At 36.0% G+C, this 23,069-nt stretch overlaps 1 long non-coding RNA gene across 1 annotated transcript in view; it reads right to left on the bottom strand.

Annotated features, from left to right (window-relative positions):
* Positions 1-23,069, bottom strand: part of LOC148113397 (uncharacterized) — a 197,296-nt gene that overhangs the window by 121,946 nt on the left and 52,281 nt on the right. Inside the window, exon 2 of the long non-coding RNA XR_015728216.1 lies at positions 21,114-21,289. This is a non-coding gene — a long non-coding RNA (uncharacterized LOC148113397). The remainder of the gene's footprint in view (positions 1-21,113; positions 21,290-23,069) is intronic.

Raw genomic sequence — 23,069 nt, 5'->3', positions numbered from 1 at the left:
GAAAGAAACAGGGAGGCTAAGATAATACTGGAAAGATCACAGTGTGTGTGTGAACAGAAAAGCCAGACCATAGTGACTCCAATTTCTGCTAACAAGATGCTGGTGAGGGTTTAAGGGACTTGTGCTTCCTTTGCATTCATAAGAAGAGATTGTTTTAAGCTTTCCCGTTCTTCTTCTCCAACTAAACTTCAATTTGGGATGGGTAGGCAGGGATTCAGGAAAGGGAGAAAAAATTCCAGACAAGTTGCTTAGTTGAAGAAGCAATGGAACAATTTAGAGCCATAAGGCTATATAATTCCTTTAAAACTAAACATCCCATTAGGATGATGCAAGACTTCAAATCTAACTCAAAAAAAAATCATATCTGAGTATACAGGAGCACAAAAACATGACGTTTTAAAGCTGTCACATCTAAAAATATGTCACTGCTTTAAAGAGGTATAACGTTCCTACTCTTTACATACTAAAGCTCCTTTTCTGTAAATCAAACCTGAAGCCCTACAATACAGGCAGAGATAATTAAATATAAACCATACCTCTTGAGCAGAAAATGTAACTGGGCATTTAAATTGAAGTAGATCAGTATTTGAGTTTTTTTCTCTCACCAATGTTGACATTATTTCATAATTCAGTAATAATTTTACAATACAGTTAATTCTATCATGGTAAGAATTCAGAAGAAAGATTAGTGTGCCAAAATGCTTCCCACAACATTTATCCAGACTAAAATACTATGGGTGCAGGAATGCATAGAAGATAAACATGCTATTTTTTCTTTTCCAACATGAAACTATAACATTGCCTAATGTTACGTTGTCACAGAAAGAAACTACTTGTTGGAATGCAGGTGCCTAATTAAAGCACATTCTTGAGAACAAGAATTGCTACTCAGTGAGCTATGGATACAAATGTCAATGTATCTTACAATAATCATTTTGTCATGATTCCAACTTTTAAATAATTGAGAACCTGTGACTGTATTAGACATAACAGCTGATAGTCACTTGACTTACACTAATTAATGAACTGCACTATAAATTAAACTCTGAAATAAACGTGGTCAGGGAAATTCCTGTTCAAGGCATTTTTAATCATTGTGCCAGACAATACTAGTATGAGCAGGCCTGAAGAGGTGGGTGGCTGGCACAATACCCTAGAACAAGTTCCCAAAGGCAAACCACTGGCATGCCCATAAAGGCAGACTCAAACTAGTTTTAATTGCTGATAAATGTAATTAAATAGCTGCCTTTATTCTTGGTTATCAATAGAAGGTTCCCTGAAGGTTTGTAAGTGATATGTACAAGCAAGCTTGGAAAAATGTTTCAAATTCCGTAAGTATTAACAGCAAACCTTTAGGAATTAATTCTATGAAGAGCTCAATGTGATTTTTTATTCCTGGCATATGCAAAGTTGTCAGAGGTTTTTCTTCATCTTGTTAAAACTCACAAGAATTTGAAGATAGTATAGCATGTTGAGTTCTTAATATTTTGTACAGTAGTAGATATTATGAACAATAAGGCACAATAGCCTTATTGATAACTGTAAGGACTCAAAATATTTGTCTAATATATTATGGTGAAATACAACATAGAGATGTTCTGATTTATCCTATCCCACCCTTCATACTTTAAAAAAAATTTAAGTTCACTGATTATGGAAATGATAGGCAATTTGGTGTGCTCTAAATGTATAAAACTTCATTCACCCCCAATCCAACTACAATTACTGTAAGAGCCCAAAACATCTTATTTTTTATGCTTTCACTATGAATATGTACAGCAGAATCTTGCATATATTTCCTTTACATTTATCCACTTCACCCTCATAGCAAAATGACTAAAAATGTCAGCCATGTAACGACAGAGAAAGAGATACAGTTTGTACAACTTATATTTGTTACTGGGGATTTTTAAAGAAATGTTTGAACATGTGAAAAGATGCACACACCCACTATGGGTATTATTATAGAGGAATGAAAGATACATCAAATTACTCATACCTTTGTTATTGTTCCTCCTGCTACTGTATTTCTGCAAAGCTGCCTCAGGGAAAAATATTATGGTTGTGACCCTAAAAAATTCTGAAATACAAGTTACTCATCTGAATGTTCAGGAATTTCATTATGAAATTCCATTATTCTACACTCACCCAAAAATTAAAATTGCTGAATAAATATTATATAATAATAAATATTATATAATGATAAATTAAATAGTAAGTACAACATGAAGATATGCAAGTATGATCACTGAAGGAATATAAACATTAGTACCGTAATTCTAATCTGCAATCACCAATGATTTTATTGTACTTTCTCTTAGATTTATCTATTGTTTTTCCAAGTTCACAAAATGCACAGAACATGAATATCAATATTCTGATAAGTAACTTGAAACAGAAAAAACTGGGAATGTGCCAGACTAAAATCTAATATTTTATTACTACTTATTATGTGATCTATTATATTGATTTATTGCAACTCAACTGTTATACTCTATCTTTTAGCCCATATATATAAAAATCAGTTACTATTCAAATATAAATTAAAATCAAGTCCATTAAAATGAATCAACAGTTGAAATCCTGTTTCAGAAAGAAATGAATCTTTACAATTTTCCTAAGTACTGGAAAGGGGAGCCAAATGTACCAATTGGAAGAATATATACAATACCTGGGTGTTGTGCAGAAAAAAGTTGTCTCCCATGTATCAGAAAACCAAGGATCTGGTAATGGGGGTATTTTATGAAAGGCAACTTCTGATTACCTAAGTAATTGGGCAGGTTTTGATGTGGCACCTCAAATAGTCATTCCTTAAGCCTAAAGTTTAGGGTTTTAAAGGTCAATGCCAACATCTTAATTGTGCCCAGTAGACAATGTGAGCTACTGGTAGAACCATTGTTTAAGTATGGGTATCATGTAATCCCTCTACTTTGCACTGGTTAGCAGCCTTGCCATGGCACTTTGCACCAATTGAAATTTCCATGAGGGGTCCTTGGTGCTCTCTGAATTTGATTATTTTTTTCCACACATTTCATTAGCCAAACTAGGTAACATCATCAGTGCTAGTTATTGACCTTTCCATGCACTGTTCAAGTGTAGTCCAAGTATTGCAATTTGCTGCAATAATCAATACCAATTGTAAGGGAATTTACCAAACCTTTTGTGAGCATAGACACACTCTTTTCTAAATATTTGTTCTACACTTTGCTATTGACCTTAAATTACAAATAGTGAAATTTCTTTCCTTAGACATTTAGTAATGTCACTGAAAGTACAACATCCTACATCTTTCTCTTCAGCCTTGTATTTTGACCTGTCTTTCTACTTTCAGGATTTAGAACTATGATAATCCTAAATACTTAAAGCAACTGTTTGATTTTTCAGCATGGCACCATATAGAAGCCAGAGCTTTATAAAGCTTTAAGACAGTAAATGACACTTAGCGGTGTAATTTTCTATTTTAAATAACCTAAAAAATGAACAGCGCAAGTAATTACAATATTGATTTTGCTAAGGTAAACTGGTAAGAAAGGTAAGAAAAAACCTTTTGCTCTTACCTCATTAACATCCCAATTATAATACAAATATATTGGCAAGGTAATTCTTATTTGCCACAAGAAGTTTAAATTAGACCAAATTATATAGAAATGTCAACATCTGAAAAACTGATAGTTGAAAAGAAATCTCTGAAAAAGTTTTGGGAAAACTCGAGGTAAATTTTAGGTAGTCACAGTAATCTCAATATTTATCTAGATCTTATTTCCATGTTACCCTCAAATATTTTTTAAATGAAATCATTGTCGTAAACTAAAACTGAGGATGAGCTAGAAACTCAAGCTTTATCATCAATTTGAGTTTGTTGTTAATTATATCAATAAAAATTATTATTTTAAAATATGAAGCTATAAGAGATAAAGGAAAGCAGGAACAAGATGTTAGACACTTGATTACAACTTTAAAAATGGTAAAGTTGTTTTTTAGGATTATAATCAAATGGAGGTTGACATTGTAATTTACAATTTTGTATACAGGGAAGGCATTTACCCTTAGGTCAAGATCTGGACTCCCTCTTTCCTCCCACCTCTATGCATTTCTATGCTCAGATAGAAATTCAAATAATCTGGAAAGAAACTAATTTAATTTAATTTCTAGACACAGACTGGACAGACAGAATATCTATGTACAATTTCTGATAATATAGGATTTACAATCATTTTGGCAACTACTGTCATGTAATTATCTAGTTAGCCTCCAGAAGTGCTTTACCTACTTAGCTGGAATGTTGGGAGTTGAAGCCCCAACATTTCCAGGGAAACAGAGAGGCAAAAATGCTGGATAATTACTAATAGAAAACTGCAGAATAGGAAAAAAAAAAACCGTAAAGGCAAATCATTCATTTTTCAAAACTCAGATTTGTCCTTAATAACACATAACAAAACTAGTGCAAACATAGGGGGAGGATCACTTCATTAAACCACCAACTCAATGAGGAGGTGGGGGGAGGAGAAGGAAGCTTGTCTGTTAGGAAATTGAAACTTAACGCACTGGTGGGTGGAGGGGAGCAGTGAGAGAAGTTTTTATTCAAACATGTAAGGGAAGATCTGCTTGTGGAAACTTATACATTAGGAAAAGCAAGCTTAGAATCTTCCCACCTATTGCATTTTTTTGTTATAATTCCTACTATTAAAATTTTAGAGAAAAGAGAGCAAGTAGTACATTTTAAGTAATCATTATAAATCTATTTATGGCCCCCTATCATTACTATCCAACATAATCCAAGGCAAGGAACCATGAAGATGGGAATACTTAGAAAAACAAAAAGGTCAAATCAGGTCTGCATCACATGCATACGGGAAAAATAGTGCAGGAAAAACAAGTATGAATAGATCAGATGCCAAGACATGCTGAACAGATGACCAAGTTAAGGGCATCTAAGGAGGGCTATCAATGGAATTTCCCAGTGAATACTATTAGAAATAAACTGAAGTGGAAGAAACAATGTTTTTAAAAGTGTTTGGAATACAAAATATAAATTTGGAAATCTCATTCCAAAAATCAAAACCAAGATTTCTCATTTCAGAAACCTCACACATTCTGCTAGAGAGAAATTCCCTGAGGATGGGTTCCAGCACAAGTTCAAAAGCTCAAAAGACAAAACCTCTGGTCCTGGTGATGATCCAGATTGGATCCTGCAACATTATCCCAGGACACATATATTTATGCTTATTTGTTGGAAATCTCATAGTTTGGAAGGTAGAAATAGTGAAAGAGAAGGATTAGATAAGCCTTTCATGTCAACCAGTAGAACTTCTTATATGCTTAGACCCAGTGTTTCCCAATAGTGGCAACTAGAAGATGTGTGGACTAAAACTCCCAGAATTTCCAGCTAGCATGAGGAGTCCACATGTCTTTAAGTTGAGAAACAGTGGTTTAGACAGTGCTCTGAGGAATGAACAAGAGTACTGGAAGTACAGCAATTTTATATAATTATACATTAGTCACATCTGCATCAATATCCTTTAAATATATTAAATATAGATGCTTAAAATGTATTTTCCTCAGGACATGTTTTCACAATTATGTTCACTCCTAATTATATATGTATTACTCTCAAAAAAATTTGGTTTTATTTATTTGAAAAAAAACATTTTAAATTAACAAAAAATATATAGAAGCTAACTATAAATCAGCCTATTAAACTATGGCCTCTGAATATATTGGACTTTAATTCCCAATTCCCAATTTATTCCCAGTCATTGTAGCTGCAGACAGGGGTGGTTTACAGTTGATTTCTGAAGAAAAACAGAGATTGCAAAGCCATTCTGCTATGCAGGAGAACCATCATCTAGAAACTAAGATAAGATGATGATAAGATGGAAATGGAGATGGGGATGGGGATGGGAATGGGAATGGCGATCAGCTCAGCTCAGCTCAGCTCAGATAACTTTATTGTCATTTTTTTTACTGCGAGCCCACCGGCCCACATTAAAAATGAAATTCTGTTACCTACTCTCAAGAAAAAGTGTATATCTACCAAAACACATATATAACATACATACACATACTATATACATACATACCTGCACCATACATACATATACATATACATACATACATATATACATATTCATATACATATCATTGTCCATTTAGAATACATAACAGAAATAGGTAACTTGAGAGTTCACAAGGTTACTGCTATATGGAACAAAACTGTGACTCAATCTAGATGTTCTGCTTCAGATAACACAAAGTCTCCCCCCAGAAGGGAACAAGGAAAATGGGTCATGAAGAGGATATGTTGTGTCCCAGACAATCCTGCAGACTCTGTTCAAGCATCGCTTATGTGCTACGTCCTGGATAGAAGGAATTGAACTACCAATGATCTTTTCTGCCATCCTCACCACTCTCTGCACCGCCTTCCTGTCCGAAGCATTAATGCTTCCAAACAGTAATGCAATATGACAGGATGCTCTTGATCTATAGAAAGTGGTAAGGACCAGGGAAGGAAGATGGACTTTTCTCATGGGACACAGAAAATGTAGACACTGCTGAGCGCACTTCACCAGCGTCTCACTGTTGAGCGACCAAGCTAGCCTACTTGGTAGCTGCACACCCAGGAACTTGATGCTGCTAACCACCTCCAGAAACTGACTTGAATTGTACATATGTGCTGGACTGATGTGAAATGACATTCCAGAACTGTGTTCCCAAAATAAGTAATACAAAAACATGAAGGGAAGAGAAAGAGACATTTGTAGTTTCAAGACAAATTTTCTTGCAGGAAGACTAAGTAAAGTTGCCAATTTATTTGTTTTTCTTCTGATAATTAGTTTAATAAGCTGTTTATTATCTTTACAATATGGGGAATAGCTTATTAGACTCTTTATTTTACTGGTATTTTGATATCTTCAGACAGACAGAGCTGAAAATCTTGACATTCCAGATGCTGACTCCTGTACTTAGGTATTTGAAGAGGGGGTCCAACCTATTCTCTAAAGCACTTAGACTAATCAAGGAGAACCAACCTAGAAATCAGGAGAATTTTCCTGACAGAACAATCAATCGGTGGAACAACTTGCCTTCAATAGTTGTGGGTGCTCAATCAGTGTAGTTTTTAAAGAAGAGATTGGACAACTATTTGTCTGAAATGGTATAGGTTCTCCTGCTTGAACAGGGAGCTGGCCTAGAAGACCTCCAAAGTCCCTTCCAATTCTGTTTTAATCTGTTAAGAATTCTCTAACATTACATGTCAGAAGGCTGACAGCTAGGTTGATTTCTTTGTTGTAGACATAAATGAAGCCATTTACATACAGATTAACTGCTTATTGCAACATATAAGTTAATGGTCTAGGCTAGGGGTGTCAAACTCAATTTCATTGAGGGCCACATTAGGGTTGTGTTTGACCTCGGAGGGCTGGGGATGAGGGTGGCATGGCTATGGTGGTTGTGGCTGTGGTGGGCGTTTGACACAGGCTCAAGATGCATTTTTTCCCTTTGCATTCAAAACAGCTATTCCAGACAAAGGGAGATTTACTTTCTGGCAAAAATAGTCTCAATTCCATAATGTAGAGATTAAAGACATGTAGAGTCCCCAGCTGCTATGAGGCTTCATTTTTTTCTATAGGAGCAGAGCATAAATAAACTGACAACTTCTCCAGATGTCTCTAAAAACTGTCTGTCCAACAGTCTACCTATTTTTGTTACTACCTCTGACACAGCCCTAGAGGACTTAATATTAGTAATTATTTAAAAAATTGATATACCACCCAATTCTCAATGACTCTGGGTGGCTCACAACAATAAAAAAAAATACCATTAAATCAATCATAGATAAAAGATTAAGATAAAAGATAACAAACTCAGTGATATGAGGGGACTCACTCTCTGTCATCAAAGACCTGGGTGAAGAGCCAAATGTTTTTGGCTCTTCTGAACACAGTCATCCAGATCTTGGACAGTATCTAGTTCTAGCTGCAGATGCTGCTAAAGAGAAGGTAAAGAAGGTGCTGCCTCCTGTAGCACTCTGTTGGCCAAAATGGGCTATGGGGTGCCTCTGCTTCCTGCAGCACTCTGCCTCCTGCCTGCGGGGCTGGCCTGGAAATATCAAAGAACCGACCCACGGTGTCTCTGTCGGCCAAAATGGGGCATGGGGGGCTGTGTGCGGCCCCTTATGGCCCATTTTTGGCCTCCTGCAGCAAGCCGAAAATGGGCCACGGGGGTTATTTCCAGGCCGGCCCCGCGGGCCAGATCTAAGCACCCTGCAGACCTTGAGTTTGACACCCCTAGTCCAGGGTTTAAATTCTAGGCCTTTTTCCTCCTGACTTTCAGCTGAAAGGGATATTTGAGAGTTCTCTTGCTATCCCTGAAAGGAACCTCATCTATGTTGCCACAATGCTCTCTCAAGCCTGGGAACCATTGGTTCCTGCCTTGAGTTTCATTTCTTATAATATGTGCCTGGGAGATTAATTATTTAGCCTGAAGGAAGGGTGTCTCTCTCAATCTGCTCATGTCTAGAGAGATGTGTAGCCTTGGCAAATAAAACAGTATTGTTTTAGGCCTCGCTCTATCTTCCCAGCTTATGTGAAGAGCAACTTATTCTCTCTTTACTTCTCTGGATGTAAGGTCATTAGTGGTATTCTATATAAAGAATGTTCTTCACAAAAACACCTGCCTAGCTCCAGTATTATGGCTTTTTCATTGCCAGATCAATTTTTAAATTTTCCTTGGCATTTTAAGTATTTAGGTTCTTTTCATGTGTCCTGATTTACCTTTCCTGTCAGTTTAAGTGCCACACTACTTATTATTACTGTTACTTTTCTATTATTCAACCAAGTACTGTTTTATTGCCATGTTTTAATATTAACTCACATTTAATATCTTTAATATATCCATATACAACACAGAATATTCCAGCCACTGGGCATTCTACTATAGGTAGTCCTTGATTTACGACCATAATTGAGCCTAAAATTTACATTGTTAAGCAAGACAATTGTCACTTTTTTCAGTGCTGTTGCAACATCGAATGGTCACTAAGCAGAATGAATGTAAGTCAAGGACTACACTGTGTTAAAAGCAACTTTGTGATTATATAAAAAAAAAACTCATATAAAAAATATAAATTCATAGAGGATGGCCCACTTTCAACTTCCCTATCACTCATGTTCAGAGTTCTGGATGGGTGCATGGCAATGTTATAATGTGGATTTGGAGCATCTATTTTTCTTAGCTTAAGTCCTATACTAATAACAACATATTGATCAAAAGATCATATTTGCTATAGCTACCAAATGTATTAGGAATTGAGATTTGGCTGATATAGATCTCCAATAAAAGTGAAGAATTTTAGGGCTTTTTCCTTTTTTAATCATTGCCTTCAAAATCCTTAATGGCAAACATTTTGGTTGTAGAGCAGAGGTCCCCAACCTTTCCAGCTTGACTTGCACGAATGGAGCTTTGTGTTCAAGTGGAGGGTGGCTTGTGCTCACGCGTGAAGTTCCACTCAATTGAGTGGCAGGCATTTACATGCAAAGCTCATGTGAGTGGAGCTTCATGTGCAAGTGCAAACACCTCCACTCACACAAGCTTCACGCATGCGCTTGCCTGCTCATGTGCATGGAGCTCTACACACACATGCACTTGCCCATCTCTCCCGTGGCCCTGTTTCGAACAGACCGCAGCCCGGTACTGGGCCGCAGCCTGTGGATTGGGGACCCGTTGTTGAGCAAACAAAATTTCTCCATGCATAATTATATAAACAGCCCAGTTCAATGCAAGTATATTTCTGTGAATTAGGTGACAACTTATCCTGGCAATAGGGCAGAAATATGTATACAAAATCTACCTAAAAACAGTAAAAACGTTGCTCTTCTTTTGGATCTTCTTAGTCCTGTCAAGGACTAAGAATATAAATTCAGGCATATCTACTGTGCCTCAGGGCTCAACTCAGAATAAGGTGCTGAAGAAACATTTCCATATAGCATCTCCTTATCAGCCAATCCAAATGTGTTATCCCAACCTAGTTTGAATTCCCCACACTGAGTTGTTCCAGGGATATGTCAATCATTGCCTAGACCGTGCTATACAACACTTTGGCTTGCCTGGTCTGCACTGAGTAACTGTCTTTTGATTGAGGAATTGTCTTGAGCTACACATAAAATTTGGAATATAGTTAATGTATATAAATTACATGCTTTATTTTTTATATTTATTATCTGGTGGGGCTGCATTACTAGCTGTCCATGGGTGCATGTGGCCCAAGGGCCACGGGCTCGACATGGATGGCCTAGACTAGGGGCCTGCAACCTTAAACACTCAAAGAGCCATTTGGAACAATTTCCCACAGAAAATAAAATACCGGGAGCCACAAAACCTGGGCGGACAGGCCAACTGAATGTCACTCATTCCCACCCAGTCACATGATCGCAGCCAGCCATGCTCACCCAGGTTTTGTGGCTCCTGGTATTTTCTTTTCTATAAGAAACAAGTCTTTCCCTCTCTCCCCCTCTCTCCCATCTCTTTCTCCCTCTCTCTCACTGTATCTCTCTTTCTCTCATTTCTCTCTCCCCCCTCTCCCCATCTGTCTGTCTCATCTATCCATCCATCCATCCATCTCTCCATCCATCCAACTATCCGTGCTCTCCTGCCCAGTTTCACATGTCGTGTGAATCCAACCACTTGGGCAGCGGAGGGGGAGTGGAGGCTGACAGGCAAAGCCAAGCGTTGGAGATCCACACAAAATAAGGCAACTCCAACCCAGATCCTATTAGGGAGACACCCCCTTTCCCTCTCCCCCCCCCGACAGGGGCAGCTTCCTCCTCAGAGGTAACCAGCAAGCAAACAAACGTAATGCTCCAGATGGAAGGCAGTGGCATGGAGCCCCACTTCTGGCTGGCGAAAGCAGACTAGGCAGGACGTGCACCTTCCCTGCCGCCACCGTGATGGCAGTGGCTGACCTATACGCAGGTGTCTCCTCACTCAGCCCCGGGAAGGCTCTGGCTGCCGGCGCCACTGCATTCCCCGCCAGCTGGCGAGGTGATGGCACAGCACCTCTCGGGCAGAGGGGGGACAGATGATGGCGAGAAGCGGGAAGAGGCTGGCGGGCGGCCCCCCACCTGCTCCGGGAGGGGTCAGCCATCCAGGTGGAAGCAGATGCCATGGCAGGTGGGACGGAGCCGGGAGGGATGCATGATCCAAACGTTTGGAGCTGCACTCGGAGTTTGCAAGTGTGCTCAGCAGGGCCACTTAGCAGGGAGGGAGACCCTGGCCCCGTTTGGTTTTCAGCATGGGGTGGGAACTCAGAAGGCAGAAGAAATCCATGCCTCCATTCCTGGAATATGAAGCGAGTCTCCATCCCCGCTGATGCACTGTGGAAAAAAAGAATATTTTCCTTTGTGGAACCTAGATAGATATCTGCTATCTATTTCCGGAAGGATTATTTCAGACTGTTGAAAACCACTTGTGCACAATGAAAACCATTTCTAAAATCAAGCAAGGATACCATATTTACTGTTTTGGAATCCAATGTTGAATCCCTGGATCTCAATGTTATGGACTACATTAGATGTTCCAGCACATTTTTTGTGGTCTATACTTTGTTCACACGCAGATGGAGTGCAATAGCCTGTAAGAGAGTAGTAGTTGTATGATCCTCTTTTAAGCTCTCATAGTATAATAGCAAGGATTTCAGATTTGCTATGGCTTTAGAAGGAAAAGTACAACTCAACATCTCATTAAGGTATGGCTGCACTCCCAGGCCTGCATCAAGGTACATGAACTTGTTGCCCTATTACGGAACCTACTTTTACAGCTGTAGCAAGGAAGCAGTTGCATCTATGGCAATAAGAACAAGTTCCAATCCTGACTATGACAGCATTTCAATATGCTAGAAGATTACGTGTCCCTCAACCTGTCCCACTCAATCACGGAGTTATGCTTCTCTCCATAAAGTCCTGAGGGAGGGAGGGGGAGAGAGGGAGGGGGAGAGAGAGATCATGACACTGCATATAGCTGCCTTGCTCCCTTACTCTTTCAGGATGTCTCAGCTCAAGGGAGACTTCTAATAGAGTAGTAATGGCAGTAGAAGTGGTAGTAACTGTGGGCCCAGTAGGACAGCCTGGGTCCAACTCTGGTAGTAGATAAAGACACCGCTACCTGGATTTTCACAACTTCCATATTATAATGGAGTTCCTGGTGTCTCTTCTAATTGCTGTCCATATAAGAGACATCTGCCAGATTTCCAACTTTAATAAATACTTATCATTACTATCATTACTCAATCACCACTGTGGTTTAAAGTAGACAAAGGGTAAAAGTAAACAAAATGTAATGAAAATTCAGTAAAAGTTTTTGTTTACCGGTAATAAATTTATATTTAATGACATCCAGGATCTTCTTCATTTTATTTTTGACTCATTAGAAACTTTTAAATCAATGTCACTGAAATATGCATGTAAAAAGAAGAGGGGCTTTAACTGTGCAGTCATGGCCATTATCTTGACTTTTTTTTTTGACTGCCCCCAGGATGACTCTAGTTACATTCCTTGAGCAAATTAATTTCTTTTCAGATGGACTTGATTAACTAGAGGCAACTGGGAACTATATTTTGATAAATATGGCTTTGAGGGTTGGGAGTGGAGGGGCTCTGTACTTTGCTGATTCACTTCTTTCTTCTGTGGCCGCTCTCAGACATGTGGCCAACATGACTATACAACATGGCACACAGAATGCTGTTGTCTTCCTACCAAAGTGGTACCTATTTATCTGCTCGCATTTGCATGCTTTTGAACTGCTAGATAGGCAGGAGCTGGGGCAAGTAACACTCACTATATAATTTTCTTAATATTAATAATTTTAATAAAATATAAATTTTATTTTAAAAAATACAAACTAGAAAGAACCATCATTAGAAATATTTCCTCCCAAGAACTATTGTTTAGTAAGGTATTATTAGATATTACAATATTACAAAAATACAGTTGACTATTACCCTGTTTCCCCCAAAATAAGACATCCCCTGATAATAAGCCCAATCGGGCTTTTGAGCGCATGGCAAAAGGCCAAGCACTTATTTCAGGGTTCAAAAAAGTATAAGACAAGGTCTTATTTTTGGGGAAAACCTGTATAACTAAAATGGCTTTTTAAATTTTCATAGTTATTTAATTTACTACTTTGAATACAAAATCACAGACATGTCATAATCACAAACGAGTCAAAATTGTTTAACTATTAGAAGAACTGCATTAGTTTAGAGCCAAGTGCATTCTTAATCTATTTGCATCATCAAATTTGATAAAATTTAGGACAGTGAACTCATGTATCCAAAAATTCTAAGACACATTTGCAGGGTAACTTGTGACTTAGGATAAATTTTAGACTATATCAGTGCTACGGTTGATCTTAGTTTCCTTTAAGATGCTTTGAAAGTGACTAGGCTGACCACATCCACATTCTGAAATATCGTTTTTGAGAACTCCCAACAAAGCTTTAACCAAAAGAACAGGAACTGACTCATTTTAAATGTGTAATCACTTTATAAAATTTTTGCCAAAGATAGGAATAGCAAGGACTTAAAAGTAGGGGAACCACATATTAAAACTGGCACATATACTTCAGTACTACTGACATTTCAATTTAAGAAAAATGGCTTTTAGCAATACCAATCCAAAATACTGTATGTAGCATGGGATATTGAGTTATAATACAGTAGCATGTTGGAATTGCTTACTCTCCATTCCTATATTAAGCATATGGCAATCTATAGTTTATGGTTATTTTAGTGATTGTGGATACATTTTATACTGAAAAATGGATCACTGTAATTAAATATATACAAATAAGACTAATAAAGCACACAGATCTGAAATTAAAAGTTGTAAGTGATAAGACTGAATATAATACTAAATCTGGATAATTCATATATGTATTTATGTATGTATGCATGCTTTCTTATACATAGAAAATAAGGACATTTTCAAACAAATACTTGTTTTTATGTTTGATTTTGAGAGACATTAACAATCTGGCATAAGGTCAGAGTTAGGAAGAAAAATTTTCATCCTTATAGAAAAGTGGAAAGAAATGTCAATCCTTTGTAAATTGGCACCACTGTAACATCAATTAACCATAAAAATCCTTCAGTGGCAGTCTTGCTCTCTGCAGATAGCAGTTGGATCCCAATAAGTGATGCAGGATCGAACAATAGACTACTGATACAGGTAACATAAGCCTAGCTAGTATCTAGGCAGGACAACACCGAGAGCGAGCAAAAAAGGCTACTACTCATGAGCATTCCAAAGACTAAATATATTCCAAGCAGCAGCTTTTTTTTTTTAAAGGAATCTAAGGAATCACAGTAGAATCATAAAATATTTTTGAAAAATTCAGTAAATGAAAAAAAGCCCACCAATCCAGTGATGAAATGTAAAATTTGTTACTACCAATTCTGTGGGTGTGGCTTGGGGAGGGGGGTAATGTGACTGAGTGGCCAACTTTTTTTTTTCTTTTAAAACCATTTTTTCTTTGGCCAAAGAGGTTGTAAAAAATGCTTTTAAAAGCCTCTGATAATCCCAGCTGAGCCGCATAATCATCAGAGACTTTTTTTTTATTTTTAAAAGCATTTTTTTGGCCGAAGAGGTTGTAGAAAAAATGCTTTAAAAAAAAAAGCCTCTGATGATTGCGTGGCTCAGCTGGGCATGGGGGGGGGCAGGGATTTTTGCTACTGTTCTCTGAACCATCCACTGCCATCGCTACCGTATCAGGCGATCCGGTCCAAACCGGGAGCATTTCACCCCTGCACCAATACCCCACATCAACATACTAGCCATTTCTATTAAAAAAAGTTATTCTGATTTTAATAAAAACCTAAAATAAATCCAGAAAATAACAAAGAATTGCAAGATGGAAAAAGAAATGGAGAAAATACTTTTGGTGTTATATATGGATCATATATTTTGAAAATATTAATAATGGAAAACAGAATAAAACCAATAAATATAAAGTCAGCTATAACAATAAAAAATGGAGCAAGTAATACAATAAACCAGGTAGCAAGTAATATGTTATAAAAACACTAAAACAATTAACAGAATGTTAGATCTATACTCAAAGGGATCAAAATATTTCTGTTATAGTTTAGTATATTAACATTTTCAGATAGAATGTCCTGGACTAGAACCAAGTAATGAAAACCACAACTTTCAATTGGCTCTATAAACAAACTGCCAATGCAGATGACCAAATACTAGGATAAAATGATCATGTTGGCTAGTCTTGATTAATAGTCATAGCTTCCTTCCTTTGGATTAAGGGAAGTTTCCTCACCATTTTCAAAGACTGCCCTATTTATAGTGCACTGAAGAAACTAAACGTTACCACAGCAAGAGTAACTGTTGAAATGCAATTTTATGCAGACAGGATCATCATTGAGACAATAATGAAACAAAAATGTTCTCAACCTACAAGCCTGTTTTTTTAAAGTGCAATTCCTCTAGAACAGTGCACATTTGACAGAATCCTTATATAAGATCAGAATATTTACTGCCTCACTCATATGAGACTAAAATAGGAAGACTTGAGCATTGTAGCTTCTCCAGAAAACCCCCTTTGCAGTCATCTCCCTCCCATTAGTTTAGTAAAATATAAATTGGTATAGAAATCTGCAATTGTTCGTTTTTCTCTTGAAAATCCACTATTCACTATTATTTTGCAAACAATTTATTAGTTAAGCTGCCTATTAACTGATGTCAGTACTACTTTCGGGATATTTTCACTAGAATGACCTAAAATATAGGTATTAAAACATAGTATTAAAACTCCTGTGTCTGTAACATTTAATTGGGAAAAAATGATGCATCACAAGGCAAAACTTTTTCAACAAAGATACCTCAAATGGGCTAATTTATAGAATGCGCCTACAACCTTAAACCCATGAGTCCCATGGAATTGAAATTAAGCAAATTTTATATGCTTACAACACAAAGCTATCATAAAGCATTTTGTAACATAATACAAAATGTTGTACCTACAACAAGCATATTTAAAAAGTGTAGTATATGTTTGGATATCCATTTCACATACATAAAAAGATTAGTTGTTTTAACATCCCAATTCTAAGCATATGCATTTAGAACTTACTAATAATTATCAGTGGGGCTCACTTCCTAAGGCACACCTTTAAAATTAAAACCAAGGTTGCAGTCCTTTAATTTCTTTACCTCTAGAAGATGGTCAACTATACTCAACATGAATTATTTCTAAGTAGTCAGCAGGAATTGTCAACTGATATAATTTTCATACATTTGTGTTAGATATTTTATATGATCTTTAACATTAAAAATAGACAATATTTCATGTTATAAAAACACATTTCAAAGATTATTAATAACTAATACTGCCAGATTTATTAAGAAAAAGCTAGAACATATCAAATGTATTCCCGGGAACAGTGTTATATATTATCTCCCTTCTTCTAAGACAGGTATTCCCAAGCCCTGGTCTATGGAGTGGCACCAGTCCACGGCATGCCACAAACCGATCCATGCAAATAAGCAAAGCCACATCCATGGGATGCAGGCAGCAGACAAAACCACGCTCCTTTGGATCCCCAGAAAAACCTCTCTCCACAGATCCAGTCCCTGGTCTCAAAAGGTTGGAGGCCGTTGTGCTAAGAGCTAGAAGTCTGCTACTTTAAAGCAACCTCTTCTTTATTCCCAGCTGGGTGAAACAGGTGTATTACAACCCCAGTTCTTGGCTGCAGTACCAATAAAAAGCCACAAGCATTTCTTCAAGAAGCAGGGCAACAGAAACCTGTAGTTTTTAATTTTGCATATGTTTCTACAGTAATAAAAAAACTTTGTATTCTCCTGATGTTTTGGACTTCGTGTCTCAGAATTCATAACTGTGCTGCAAAGGTTGATGGAAGTTGGAAGGCACAAAAGAGACATCAAATTCAAACAAGAAGGACCTCAATATAAACGTCCTAAAATTTTAATATTGTCAACATAATAAAGCACATGAAAATTTACTGAATGCTCTCAAAATTTAGAGGCAGAAATTATTAAAATTATAGTTTAATTGAGTAGAATAATTTATAGAGACTTAAACCAACCTGGTTTTCTAATGGCAAATCAGAACATTCTTCATTTTATATGTGGAATAGACTAGTAAAACAAAGTACTGTATATTCCTACACTAAGTACAATTTGTATTATACATACGGTAACATCATTCAAAATATAACTCTATGGGCCAGAATCATAAAACTTTTAGACTTTGTATTAACTGTACCAAGTAGGTAATTGTTTAAACTAATTTTAGAGCATATTTCAGGATGTAAAAAGAAAATCTGTATAATATTAGAGCTCTAGCAGCATCAAAGGACAACAATTTTGAAATCAATGTACCTCAAATAGGTTAACTTAAAAGTGTATCCAAAATCTGGGACCCATTACTTCCATGGCACTGAAATTTGGCAAAGCTGCTCCAATACCATGGTGCCACAACCCAGTGGTCAGTTGCAGTTACACAATCACCATTTCTAATGCTACTTCCTACTTCAAAGAAAGTCAATGGGGAAGCCAGCAGAAAGTCAGAAGTCACTCCTGCCCACTCTGTTTTTTGTACATTTGTAGTCATTCTTTTTTTCTGTTTAGGTTAGGAAATATCTTTTAAATGATGACCCAATGAGTCACATGTTGTCTAGTGGTCATTAATGTTCAGTTTGTACTGCAAATGTGAGGATTTAAGATCCTTGTCAGTTTAGACTCAGGGACAGTTGGAAACACCTGATCCCACCAAAATCAATGGTCTTAAAGTTCCTGACTTCCACAGATAGCTGTCTCATTTTCATGTCCAGAAAATGACAAACACCAATTTGATCACCATTCTGATGTAGAATTTTACCATTGTCACTTCTTCCATATATACTCACTATTTCAACTCTAGGGAGGCCCAGAATATCAAGGAACACATATTCTTTGTACTGAACCTCTTTTCCCAGCGAACTATCTTATAAATAGAAGACAGAAACTGCTATTGAGGTCTTCTCTTTTTAAATTTCAGTGCAATTACTGAAGCTAGACTGTTTTTCAATCCATTAAAGATAGAAGATTCATCATAAATTTATATGGTCTACATTAATAGACAACACTAATAAGGTAACTTGGACACTTGCCTACCTTATTCTAGATTAGGAAAACAATGTGAAATTTATGAACAGAAAACATGCTAAGCATAAGGAAGCAAGTGCAATTAAAAGGCTGACAACAACCACTATTTAAACACAATCTTTTCATCATGCTTATTAAGTCACTAATAAGCAGGTTTCTAGAAGCCCATTAAGCTGTTTTGTCACTTATTCTTGAACACTACATCTAGAATTTACTTCTTGATAAGAAAAAGAATGTCCCTCCACCTTGTTGAAAAAGAACTGATTCTTAGGTCCTTCTTATGTAATGCTTAAAAGATAAAGTTAGAAAACAGTTCTGGTCAGTAGATAGTTCAAAATTACTGAATTGTTCTCTAACTCTTGGTAATAAAAGTCAGTGTAAAGTTATTTTCATAAACATATACTCAATTTGCTACAGAATGTCTTAAATTGCTTTAAGAAAGTGAAATTAAATTAAATTAAATTAAATTAAATAGCACATTCACACAAGCTTATTTGTGTTACGTTCAAAAAGTTTTCAACAGAAGTGTAAGTACCTTTAATGTGTTCATAATAGAGAGTTCTGACTGTCCTAGTAGGATACACAAATAAAATGAACTATCACCAAATGCCTGAAAATTCTAGGTCAGATTTTGTGTCCTCTATTATTTTGAGAACACAAAATAACTTCCCAGCCCAGTTATATGTTCTACAGCTATATAAAGGTGAAATGTTAAAGTACTATATGGAAATAAAAACCTGATGGTGTATTTTAAGGAGATTCCATAATTACTGTACTTTAACTATATCTTCTCTAATTTATAAATATAAATGGATATTTTCTAATTTGATGGATAGTTTGATTGGGAACTGACTCAGAGAAAAAAATTATGAGAAGACCTTTAAATTGTTCACATTCTATTACCACAGATAAATACCTACATTTTAAATAGATTTGAGATGTTGAAGATGACTAAACATATTCCAACTTTTTTTTCCCAATACCAGCAATTCTTTGACATCACCTGATTGACCTTGTCTAGTGCTGAAAGCTAAGCAGTATCAGGCTTGGTTAGTACTTGGGTGGGAAATTCCTAGGGAAAACAGGGCTGTAACATTGGAACATTGGAAAACATCCTGGAAGAAGGCCAGGCTAAATAGCTTCCTTACTGTTGCCAAGATAGCTGCATGGACATGTCACCACTCAGGAAAGTTTATGATTAGCAAAGAATGAAAATTAAACCTCCACATGTTTATAAAACAAAAGCCCCTTTTCCTTCTGATCTTACCAAGTACCCAGATACAGAGGGTTGATGAAGCAAAATTAGTATTTATAATGAAGTCACCTTTTCAATGTTTTGCATGGTCAGGTAAAAACATGACATGGGAGGGATATTTCAGTGTACAAGTGTAAACATTAAAAAGCACAGCAAATATATCTTAGTATAATTCTTATTTTAGATATTTTAGATTCTTCATTTTTCAAAAAATAATAGCTGGATATTTCTAAGCAACAACTGCTTTTTTCATATTTTCATATTCAAGATTATCCAGATATAATTTTACATTCTAAAAATTTAGAGTGTATAAGGCATAAACTGAAGGTTGCTTAAATAAGAACCCCTATCATTTATGACAAATGAAATTATAAAGCCTCCCCCTAAATTTTCTTATATCCAGCAGGTACCTTTTCACAGGTGTTCATTGGACACACCTTTTTATTTAGAATTATTGCCAAAGTGGAGTTCACATTCTTTCCAGTTTAATAAGGAACAGAGTTGTTTAAAAAGCATGCTTATCTGAAAGCCTATTCTTTTTTTATTGCTCTTCTCATTAAGAACTCCCTGTGTAATTTTATATAATATCTGCATTTTTTTCTGAAAGAATTGTTTTAACATTTTTTAGGAACAAGAAAACAATTCTGAATGGTAGATTTAAAAAAACCTGTAGCTAGAGAAATTACAGAATAAAAATTGACTTCCTCTTCTACAGTGTTTCAAACACCACAAAACCTTCAAACTTCACAAAAGCAAAAGCTTGCTATCAAAAAAATCTATTTAATCAAAAAATGAATGAATGAAAATAAATGAAAATAAAAATAAGACTCTCTATTTAGAAGTTCACTGTATTTTTCTTGATTATGTTCCTATTTAATTTTATTGACTGCCCTCTAATTGTTTCCTCTATTTGTTTCAAGACAACTATTCTTATAAGGAAAATCTAAATGAGCGAATTGAAGGAAGCATGACTAATACCAAAAAATTACATTTTCTCTCTTGGATGTGACAACTTTGTTTCTTAGAAGGTTCATTCAAAAATAAGAACACTCTGCAACAAATTTTCTTTGCTACTATATGTTATTTTTCCTAAATTACACTCTACCAATATTTACTAACAACTTCCATTTTCTAAAAAAACATTAAAATAATTAGGTCAGAAAATTATTGTTATGGAGCTGAGTTAGTGAAAAGTAGCATTTTTAAAACTTTAATTCTCAAAAAATAATAGGCTAATATTTAAGTTTCTAACAATGTACCTCTATAGTATTAGCAAAAAGGTAAATTATCAATTTAAAAACCATACTTGTTTTCCAAAAGTACTAAAGTTTCACTATACAAAAATGCTTCCTATATCTTCTACCTGTGAAAATAGAAACTTAACATTTGTAATAGAGAAAGGAAAATAATGTCCTCTTCTTAAAACATTGCCCTGAATCATTATCTTTTCTGTCACTTTCATGCCTCTTAGTAATTGAACTAATTGAACTATCTATCCAAAAAGTTCAAAGCAAACTATTTCATTCATTCTAAACCAAGGAAGTTCAGGAAATTAAAAGAACTAGTATACTTGATTTTAATTACATTATTATTCACACTGTGGAAAATCTAAAATTCAGAACATTTTTTATGCATTCTTTATTAAGAGATGATGTATATAGCAAGAGCCAATATTGTATCACACTTACCCATTCTCAGTAAGCCATGCTTCCCGGTGATGCCTTTTTCAGCTTCCGTTAACAGTTCTTCACTGTCATAGTTACAGAAGCCAAATTTACAAAACATTTTTTATAGAAGGCAAAACGAAAGGTTTCCTCCTACAGATATTTTCCAGTGCTGATAAAATATCATCAATGCTTCAGTCCTGTGATTTAAAAACAAGAAAGGAAAACTGTCTCAGTCAAGTTCTTCTCAAAGATTCTCAATTGCAGTCCATAGAAAGAGGGTAAGCAACAGTCTTAAAGTGGCAGTTACCAACTCCTAGGAGATACTTATTAATCCAAATTGGCAGCAGCTGGTTTTATTGTCTACCACTTGGCTCAATCGAGCCCACACAAGTGTTAAAACTTTATCACATGCTGCTGAATCAATCATGGTTAGCTTCAGGATTTTAACCTACACATAACTAAGCAGTGTGAGTAAAGGTTCTAACTTCAGGGCAGGGAGTTCTTATACAGAGCCACCAATTAGCTCTGTAAGAGTTAGCCAATCACTGGCTGCAACTAGTGGCCTCTGTCACATGATAGGGCAGTCCTCACTACACAGAAAGATTTCTGAATTAGCTGGGGTTACACAAAGGACATTCATTGGGAGGGGGAAGCAGCATTACAAACCGAAAACGCCCAGTCTCTCTGCTAGTGCTTTAAAGCAGGAAATTTGCTTGCTCTAGATACATTCAGAACCATATTTTGGATATGGGAAAATTAGCTGAAGCACTTAAAATCTTACTGTATAAATCAATATATTCCTATTTAGGATACTCCTTTTTTTCCAATTTCTGTGCTTATTTAATTAGGCAACATTTCTTATTTATGTAAGAAAACAAAGTAGTTAAAAGGACAAAAAGCCTCAAGGAAAAAGAAATTTAAACTACCATTTATCAAGATAATTAACCAATTCTCTTACATATGGATCCAGAATCAAATATAACCTTTCCCCCCTGCTTTTTTAAAATACTTACTGTTATTTGTGGAACACATATTCATTTCATCTATATACTACTTTTCTTCATTATGTATTAACCCAGAACAGCAAGTTTAAAATGGTGTTTTAAAAAATATTTATCCCCATTCTCAATTGCAAATAAAATTCAACGCTTTTTCAAAGACCAGAATTACAATATATAAAATTTATGTTTGAAGTCTAAAAATTTGCATACATTATGTAATAATTACCAACATAACCTGGTTGCATTTGCTATTAAACAGCTTTCACTCTATGGCTTCCTGCTGCTCCAGTCTACCCATCTCAGTTTATGGACATAAAACATATGCCAGAACAAACCATTCAGGATGACTCAAATTGCTTCACCCCTAAAGAACAGCCAGGCTCTTTAATATGGAACAGAAGAACCCCCTTATGACTCAGAGCTTCTACTATATAGGGAGGGGGACTCTGGATACCTTGCAAACTTTGCAATGGCAAAACAAGAATGCAGTATTCTAGATTAAGCCAGGAAGGCATGTCCTGGAAAGTCTGGAATTCACTCTAGAGTGCAATGTGCCACTAACCACTATTTTTTATTTCATTGGCTTCAAGAATATAACATTGTACAGTTCAATACTATATCATTCTATATGCGAGCCAAATCAAACAAAATACTATAGTTGAAGGCATTTGATATTCTAAAATGAATTTTCAAAAGTCTTACATAGTAGATTTATAAAGAAATTAAAGTTATTTAAATGCAAATACTGTAACATATTTCCCTGCACAGAAAAAGAACAATGTGTATGATTTTTTTAAAAAAAATGATTTATATGCCGCCCTTCTCCGGAGACTCAGGGCGGCTTACAATGCTTTAAGCAATAGCCTTCATACTTTTGTATTTTTATACAAAGTCAGCTTATTGCCCCCACAATCTGGGTCCTCATTTTACCTACCTTAGAAAGGATGGAAGGCTGAGTCAACCTTGAGCCTGGTGA

The sequence above is a fragment of the Pantherophis guttatus genome, chromosome 5 (assembly GCF_059756535.1).
Source record: "Pantherophis guttatus breed Tessera chromosome 5, ASM5975653v1, whole genome shotgun sequence".
NCBI lineage: Eukaryota > Metazoa > Chordata > Lepidosauria > Squamata > Colubridae > Pantherophis > Pantherophis guttatus.
This window is presented reverse-complemented; position numbering and strand designations above follow the sequence as displayed.